Here is a 9,791-nt window from a genome sequence, read left to right as displayed (position 1 = left end):
AGAGCCCTGCCCAAATTCGTGACAGATAGAAATCTGTTTCTGCGCAGAAATCCAAATCTAGTATCAACCTTCTATTAGAGACTTCACTTGGCACAAAAATGCAATAAAATAAAGATAAGGAGAGGTTGCTACAGTAGTAACAACTTCCAAGACACAAAAAAACAGTAGCAAAATAAAGACATGGGTTATCTCCCAAGAAGTGCTTTCTTTATAGCCATTAAGATGGGCTCAGCAATTTTAATGATGCACTCGCAAGAAATAAGAGTTGAAGCAAAAGAGAGCATCAAAAAGGAAATTCAAAACACATTTAAGTCTAACCCACTTCCTATGCATAGGAATCTTGTACACAAATAAATTCATGAAGAACAAAGTGGCAAGCATAGGAAGATAAAACAAGAGTAACCTCAAAATTTTCAGCGTATAGAGAGGTGTTTTAGTACCATGCAAATTTCTACAACCATATTTTCCTCTCTCATAATAATTTTCAGTAGCTTCATGAACAAACTCAACAATATAACTATCACATAAAGCATGCTTTTCATAATTCACAAACACATAATTTTTATCAAGCTCAAAAATAGTGGGATCAAAACTTTCAAACCTTCTTTTCTCTACTATATTAAATGGCTAGAGGTGGTGGGATGGTTGGTACGTCCGCTCCCCTTCCCGTTTACTTCCACCTATTCAGCTACCACGCACGATAGAAATCTGATCAGAAAAAGAAATTCTGACGGGAATTGCGCACACAACTTCGGAACCTCCACCGCTGCCCTCCTTCCCACGACCACCACCCTCTCGGCTCTCCCATTCGGGTGAGGAACCACTGCCCTGACGGAGGATGCGTATTTCCCCATCGAGATCCGCGGTATAGAGAACCGGGGTCGCCGCCTCAGCCTTCCATCCGTGCGTCGCGCACGCACGTCCCTCAGTACATTGAGGAAATTGGCCCCACGATCCACCGATTCAGCGCACAGGTTGTTGATGATGTTGACCGCCGATTCGTTGGCCGCCGGACTCATCGCGTCTCTCGCGGCAGAGGCACACAGGTACGTGAGGAGGATTAGCAAGTTACTGATCCTGGCTATGAGTTTTTCTTCACATACTTCAATACCTAGCATATTTCCCATTGCCGACTCTCGTTTTTTTTCCAACGATGGTTTTCGTGCAGGTAGCCATGACTTTCCACTGCAGTTACTTATCATCTACGGAGTAAGAATTTTTTTTGTACTGTTATCCAAGTACATCAACAATCCTTCATTTGGTTCAGTCTTGAAAGAGCAGCACGTTTTACCACTGCCGCTTTTAGATCTATCTTCTAGCGAACCTCCATGGCAACCCGCCGGCTCACCTACGGAAAAATGGTACGAGGAAGATGTGGGATCCTGTTAATCATTATTTTGTTTAGCATCGATTCCTTTTTACTCCTGGTGAAATTCTTTTAATCATTTTATTCTAAGTTTGCTTGGTTGAATGGTCGTTGATTCAGGATAGTAAACTACTTCAGGCCAGAGTTAGTGAATCCATGAATTATTTTTGAAATTTTGGGCCCTATTGGGAGTATGATTATTGTGGAAAATCCAGTATCTCATGTATCTTGGCATCTTGAGGTCATGATGTGCATTTATCATTTATGTGCTGATTTAGATGTTGGACATACAAATTGTGAGAAAAATGAATTCCCCATCCCTATTGATATATGCTACTAGATAAATTAATTGCTTTTTTCAGTTAAAGCCTCATTTATTTAGTATTCCAGTTAAGAATATTTTGCAAGCTCATCGTTTGGTTCATGGAAAATAACTTCAAGACACATTTGTTCCTGATGCAGGTGCAAGCATTTTCTTGCATCTAGAGGTCTTACTAAGTTGCAACATTTAATTCTCAATCCAGGTATCTCAATCTGTCATGATGCCATTAAGGCATTAACTGTGAACTCCTTCCCTGCAGGATATGTTGCATGAGGTTGTAGGTCTCGATATCTTATCTTGGATAAGGTGTCTGGATCTTTGTACTCTTGCTATGCTGACAATCTCCAGCGGTCCAACTCAAGGAATTGGCACGATAAAACTTTGACTACTAGACTTTTGGTAACTGATCCAAGATTGATGATGGGATATTACTTGTATAATTTTCCCTGATGTTTACTGGGTTGATGAATTATGTTATTGCAACTTTTTCTGAACCATGTCCACTATTCAATTCTTCACACACAGCTTCTTAGGGTATCACTGTAGTCTTGAACCATGACATTTTATATTTATCGCATCTGTTTTGACTAGCTTACAGAGAGTGGTATTTAGCCATAGGACTGTAAACAGGTAGTTGTTTCATTCGTTGTAGACTTACGAGCAATCAAATGTTGTTTCTTTTGGAAATTTGAAATAAATGAAAATACATATTCTTCGGAATGGATGGTTCAGTTCAACAATTATTTTCATTAGGTTCCTGTGAAAGCTACTACATACTAAAGTATCATCAATCTATGACAGGTTCAGCTGCACACTTTTACTGACTGTTTTGCTTTGATGTTTTCATTGAACCAGACTGCAGTTACATAAATCGAGCTTGTTGCTGGAAAGCCAACTGGTAAAGTCTCCCGAACTACGTGTACATATATATTTGCACGCTTGATTTTATGTTTTACTACTTGGAATGTGGAGAGAAAAAGTTGTTTACTGACATTGTTGTGATACTGAAGTTCCTTTTACTCTTTTCCAATGATGTAGCCCGGTAAGTCAAAGTCAAATGCTCAATGGAATGACTAATTAGCGTTGAAACACCCTATGTGTGTTGTTGTGCCCTTAATACTATATATCCAATGTTCAATTCAGTCCAGGCTGTATCTATTCTTGTATGTCTGGCTTTCTCATAAGTAGATGAGGTTTTGGGCTCTTGGCCACCCGTATGTCTTATCTTAGTTCTCCGCATGCTGAATATAGCCAAAAGGGGGAGCCTACCTTGTTGTGTTGGTCTTCCAATTCATACATGCCTACAGGATATCTCATGTTATTATTGTTTTTTGTTTTGTTTTACGGATTCTTCATAGCTATAATATGTGGACCGAGGTTCACTCAGCAACACTGAATGTTCTCGGAAAACAACACTTAACCCTGCTCAATATACCATTCATAGGACAGTATCAATGCTTCCTGATCTATTTGTTGTTCTCTGCTGTGATCCCGGCCTCTGTCTTTCAGAACCCTTGCCCGCAACTAGAGAGAAGCTTGCCCATTGCCAGATGAGCCACTACTACCAGGAAATGTAAGGATACTATATCTTCTTGGTTTCGGTGTTCCTTTCCCTCACATTTCAGCACTTCTTTTGTTAATAATATGGGGATGAGAGCAAATAAGGAGGCTTATATTCAAAGAAATCAAATGCTCTTTGGCTGCCTATTCTTTGGTGCTTGCAATGCATGGTGCCTTCGCTTTCTTTGGAAGCCTGCTGCATGCTAGACTTCAACAGAAATGGTTCGCCATACGGGAAGGTTGTAATACGCCTTGATTGGCCTCTCCCTGCGGACGCAAGCCAAGCCAGTTGTTGTTATGCCATCAACTATTGCTGCCGTGCCACAAGACTGCAAAACTGGTCGAGCAGGATTTCTCATCACTTCATACTTCAGTGATGACAGACTACATGAAGGAAATCTTGTGTGCGCAACTGGAGTATACTTGTCATGTAGGTAAGAAGCGCCCTTGCGTGTGCGGGTAAGGGGCGCTTTTGCAGAAATCCATGGCGAAATCAGGTCTAGAGTACAGTTGCTCGCCATGCTGGCTAATTTGTTAATGGCTATCGGTAGCAGTTATCCCTACCAATGCACATGTATTTAACTATACTTGACAGATACCTGATTACATATATTTGTTTACGGAAGTGCATGTTCGTGCAAATGTGTTATACAATAATGGTATTTGCTTATGTGAAGGGCGCATGCCTTATTAGCTGATAAAAAAAATTATAGATTTGACTACTTTACATATTTATAAAGCATATTTGAATGAGTACAATAAATATTTGTGTTATGGATCGTGGAATGTGATGTTTGTGTATCATGTGTTCAATTTTCGAATCGGTGGTCATCAATCGCATACGGTTGTCTTTATTATTTTATTCAACAAAGGTTTGACAAAACCCCAAAGCCACCACACAACACCTACATCCGACAATGAGCGGAAAACGAGAAGCCGGGAACATTGCATAATCGAAACGGGAGCACTCATCTAGCCTAGCAGACTCCTAATAAGTTCTACGTACACACGCTACAGAAGCCGTCACCTTTATCGAATCACCTAGCAATCTTGAGGAAAATCAACACAATCTTCGCCGTTCTTGCTAACGATGCTAACACGACGCTAGAGAGGGCAACATCCCTGTGCGCGTCCACCGTCACATGTAGTCGTCGAGACCCCGCTGCGCGACACCGCCGAGATCCACCGCCGTCAATGTTGTAGATGAAACACTGCTCCACCCAGGCATGACGAGTTCCAAGACGATGCCACCAGAGGTTAAGCGACGCCGTCATCGTCCGTTCCGGGAGACCCGGATCTAGGTTTACCGCCGATACATGTGACAGGATGTGAGAGATATGCGGCCTTGACGCCTTCAACAAGGTGACGATTTCCAAGGACGCCATCATCGTCGGCTTCAACAAGGTTGGAGCCTGGATCTCACCGGCCGCCCGCCTTGCAAACCTGCACATGCAGCCTGACGGGCCGGTCCGCATGAGAGAGGAGGATGTCTCCATACCGCTCGCTGTCGATCAACCTAGATCCCCACCACCACTGGGCCATGACCTCCACTAGAGGTAGAGATGAACGACGACAGCCCATGCCGCCCATAGCCCTCGCCGCCTGAAGAAGCTAGGCATCGGCCGTCAACCCAGGCGCATGCAACGACACAATCATTTCATACCAAATCATCTTGTGTAGGATTGTGTCTTTATTGGGATTTAGTTCACAAAGTGTCCTCAAGCCAAGTCACTTGACCCAATACTAGGGAAATCATAGGCATATAATTAGGTGTGCGAATTAGGGGATAATTTGAAGCCAATGACATGGATATAGAGGAGATTGATGATTAAGAATATCTGACACAATGAAGGATCCATTGAAGTATAAAGGGCATTTTGATGATGCATTTATGATAAAATTTTGCAACTATTTGTTGAAATGCACCAACACTCTTTTATATACGTGTGAGTATTCATATCTTTTTTTTGAGAAAGTGAGTATTCATATCTCTACTGTATTGTTGCAAGAAAAGTATGGACCGTAGCAAAGCACGGGCATTCAACTAGTATCAATAATATAACAAGATGATTGATCAATCTCAAGAGATATGGGACTCCTACATAAAGTCAAGAACTCTCCAATCCCCTTTTCATTAGTAGTACAATTAATATTATCAAATAACATAGGACCATCATCGAGAGCTTTATCATAAACATTTGCTACGCAAAACTCTTTAGTACCATGCATTTCGATATCAGGCACAAACAAAGCATTATCATAGATAACAGTAGCATAATTATTCTCACAAGTTTTACTCATAGGAAATATTTCAAGAGAATCCACAGGAACATAACATTCATCCACCTTTGGTAAGCATGGAGGACAATCAAATAGTGTAAGAGATAAAGAGTTACTCTCATTAGAAGGTTGGCATGGGTAGATAATCCATTCTTCCTCCTTTTGTTCATCACTCTCCTCTTCTTTTTCATCCAATGAGCTTTCAGGTTCATCAATTTCCTCCTCTTTTTCATCCAATGAGCTTTCCGGTTCATCAATTTCTTATTTCACAGGTTCCTGCAAATTGTGAGTGCATTCTTGTGTATTAATGAGTCTCTCTTGATAATCAATGATATACGGATTATCACTATAACTTTCGATGCAAAAATTAAGGATAGAAGAGACATAATCTTTAAGGTCCTTACAAACAACACAAGTTTCATAATTTTTAGACATGAAGGATTCGATCTCAGAAGCTCCCATAAATGAAACAAATTATTCTACCTCTTCGAACCCAAGATGAATATAGTTATTCCAATTGTAGTTCATAATTAAAACTTCTTCACTAAAGCCACATTGGAATTTCAGATGTTTAGTATCCTGTTGAGAGCAACAGTTTATATCATGGCGTTTAAGCAAGATTTTAGCAATTGTATTCAATTTTTCTATCACAGCACTCATAACTTTACCCGTTCTTGATTCTCTATAATTATTATATATTTCAATAAGCTCCAAATAGGTTGTGGGTTCTCCCATAACAACAATTTTTTATCTTTCGGTTTTTCAAATTTTTATGGATTTTTGGGTATATGAGAAAAATAAAACAAGATAAAAAGAAACTAGACAAAAGTAAACTAAGCAAAATAATACTAGACAGAAATAAACTAAGCACAAATAAACTAGACAAAAGTAAACTAAGCAAACCAAAATAAAATAAAAGAGAGAGAGAGAGGTAGAGTGTACTCCCCAGGTGAACTTATGAGTAGAGCTATGCCTCCCCGGCAACGGAGCTAGAAAATTGTCTTGATAACCCACAAATAGGGGATCGCAACAGTCTTCGAGGGAAGTAAAACCCAAATTTATTGATTCGACACAAGGGGAGGTAAAGAATACTTATAAGCCTTAACAACTGAGTTGTCAATTCAGCTGCACCTGGAGAAGCACTAGTAACAGGGGTGATGTGAAAGCAGCAGTAATATGAGAGCAATAGTAACAGTAACACAGCAGCAATAGCAATAACACAGAGGCGATGGCACCAGAAAATAGTTGATACTACTTCCAATGACATATATAACGAGTATATGATGATGAGAGATGGACCGGGGTTCCCAGCGATCTACACTAGTGGTAACTCTCCAATAACAAGTGACAAGTGTTGGGTGAACAAATTACAGTTGGGCTATTGATAGGATTGAAATAGCATTAAGACAGAACATCAATTCATTAATCATGTAGGCATGTTTTCCATATATAGTCATACGTGATCGCAATGAGAAACTTGCATAACATCTTTTGTCCTACCAGCCGGTGGCAGCCGGGCCTCAAGGGAATCTACTGGCTATTAAGGTACTCCTTTTAATAGAGCACCGGAGCAAAGCATTAACACTTGGTGAAAACATGTGATCCTCATATCACAGCCTTCCCCTCCGGTTGTCCCAATTTCTATCACTTTGGGGCCTCGGGTTCCGGACAGCAATATGTGCAAACAACTTGTAGATACAATCTAAGCAATAATTATAGAGCTTAAATCTAAGATCATGCCACTCGGGCCCTAGTGACAAGAATTAAGCATAACAAGATTGCAGCAACAATAACTTCACAAATTTATAGATAGACTAATTATAATGTATCATCCATCGGATCCCAACAAACACAACACCGATTACATCAGATGGATCTCAATCATGTAAGGCAGCTCATGAGATCATTGTATTGAAGTACATGGGAGAGAGAGTACCAACTAGCTACTGCTAGAACCCGTAGTCCATGGGGGAACTACTCACGGAGCATGATGGAGGCGGTGGCGTCGATGGAGATGGCTTCCGGGGGCACTTCCCCATCCCGGCGGCGTGCCGGAACAGAGATTCTGTCCCCTGAATTGGGGTTTCACGATGGCGGCGGCGCCCCTGGAGTCTTTCTGGAGTTTCGTCAATTCGTATCGCGTTTTTAGGTCGAAAGGGCTTATATAGGCGAAGAGGCGGCACATGATGGCGCCTGGGGCCCCCTCACCATAGGCTGGCGCGGCCAGGGGGCCACCCGCGCCACCTTATGGTGTGGCCCCCCTGCTGCCCGCCTCCGACTCTCCTTTGGTGTTCTGGAATCTTCCAGGAAAAATAAGATACTGGGTCTTTGTTTCGTCGAATTCCGAGAATATTGCCCGAACAGCCTTTCTGGAACCAAAAACAACAGAAAACAGGAACTGGCACTGTGGCATCTTGTTAATAGGTTAGTTCCGGAAAACGCATAAAAACATTATGAAGTGTGAGCAAAACATGTAGGTATTGTCATAGAACAAGCATGGAACATCAGAAATTATAGATACGTTGGAGACGTATCAGGCACTTAACTTGCTCAGATGAAAAAGCTCAAATTGAATGAAAGTTGCGTACATATCTGAGGATCACGCACGTAAATTGGCAGATTTTCTGAGTTACCTACAGACGGGGCTACTCAATTTCGTGACAGCAAGAAATCTGTTTCTGCGCAGTAATCCAAATCTAATATCAACTTTACTATCAAAGACTTTACTTGGCACAACAATGCAATAAAATAATGATAAGGAGCGGTTGCTACAGTAGTAACAACTTCCAAGACTCAAATATAAAACAAAAGTGCAGAAGTAAAATAATGGGTTGTCTCCCATAAGCGCTTTTCTTTAACGCCTTTCAGCTAGGCGCAGAGGTTCAGAGGTTCCTCTTTCATTACTCTTAGGCTTGCTATTCTCATCAAACAAATTTTCAGGAACAATCCAATCAAAATTCTTTTCTAGTGCCTCGCACATTCCTAAGAGCTTGCAAGGTATTGATGTTTTAATCTCCCCCTCACAATTAACTTTATTAGTGTACTTTAATCTATCTTTTTCCATCTTTTGAAGGGTATTTGCAAAATTGGTATAAAAGCCAAGCATCTTATGTTGAATAAAGACTTTCCTAGCTTCTCTTGCTACATCACCAAATTCTTTAAGAAGGGTTTCTAAGACAAAATCTTTCTTTTCTCCTTCTTCCATATCACAGAGGGTAAGAAACATATGTTGCATTACGGGGTTGAGTTTAACAAATCTAGCTTCCAACATGTGTACTAAAGAGGCAGTAGCAATTTCATAAGTAGGAGCAAGTTCTACCAAGTGTCTATCTTCAAAATCTTCAACCATACTAACATGAGTGAAAAATTCTTCTATATTATCTCTTCCAATGATAGACCCTTGTCCTACTGGTATATCTTTCAGAGTGAACTTAGGAGGAAACATGATGAAATAAGTAAAGTAAATGCAAGTAACTAATTTTTTTGTGTTTTTGATATAGAGAACGCAAACATGACAGTAAATAAAGTAATGCAAGTAACTAATTTTTTGTATTTTTGATATAGAGAACAAACAAAGCAGTAAATAAAATAAAGTAAAGCAAGACAAAAACAAAGTAAAGAGATTGGATGTGGGAGACTCCCCTTGCAGTGTGTCTTGATCTCCCCGGCAATGGCGTTATAAATTTAGCTTGATGACGCGTAAAGCACACACCCGTTGGGAACCCCAAGTGGAAGGTGTGATGCGTACAGCAGCAAGTTTCCCTCAGTAAGAAATCAAGGTTTATCAAACCAGTAGGAGATGAAGGCCACGTGAAGGTTGTTGGCGGAGGAGTGTAGTGCGACGCAACACCAGGGATTCCGGCGCCAACATGGAACCTGCACAACACAATCAAAATACTTTGCCCCAACGTAACAGTGAGGTTGTCAATCTCACCGGCTTGCTGTAAATAAAGGATTAAATGTATGGCGTGGAAAATGATGTTTGTTTGCGAAGAACTGTAGAGAATAATGTTTGTAGTAGATTTTATTCAGATGTAAAAGAATGGACCGGGGTCCACAGTTCACTAGTGGTGTCTCTCCAATAAGATAAATAGCATGTTGGGTGAACAAATTACAGTTGGGCAATTGACAAATAGAGAGGGCATAAAAATGCACATACATATCATGATGACTACTATGAGATTTACTTAGGGCATTACGACAAAGTACATAGACCGCTATCCAGCATGCATCTATGCCTAAAAAGTCCACCTTCGGGTTAGC

General features: G+C 40.7%; 1 long non-coding RNA gene across 6 annotated transcripts; it reads left to right on the top strand.

Annotated features, from left to right (window-relative positions):
* The first annotated feature begins 679 nt into the window (after nucleotides 1-679).
* On the top strand, nucleotides 680-3,918 carry LOC127300937 (uncharacterized). Of its 6 annotated transcripts, none has more exons than XR_011748491.1 (5): nucleotides 680-1,046; nucleotides 1,169-1,361; nucleotides 1,829-1,854; nucleotides 1,948-2,586; nucleotides 2,727-3,918. It is a non-coding gene; the product is annotated as an uncharacterized lncRNA (long non-coding RNA). The 6 variants fall into 6 exon arrangements; XR_011748493.1 differs by having other exon boundaries at nucleotides 681-1,046; nucleotides 3,198-3,918; XR_007851700.2 differs by having other exon boundaries at nucleotides 697-1,046; nucleotides 1,948-3,918.
* Nucleotides 3,919-9,791: the final 5,873 nt, after the last annotated feature.

The sequence above is a fragment of the Lolium perenne genome, chromosome 7 (assembly GCF_019359855.2).
Source record: "Lolium perenne isolate Kyuss_39 chromosome 7, Kyuss_2.0, whole genome shotgun sequence".
Lineage (NCBI taxonomy): Eukaryota > Viridiplantae > Streptophyta > Magnoliopsida > Poales > Poaceae > Lolium > Lolium perenne.
The sequence above is the reverse complement of the archived record's forward strand: the minus strand, read 5'-3'. Positions and strand labels throughout refer to the sequence as shown.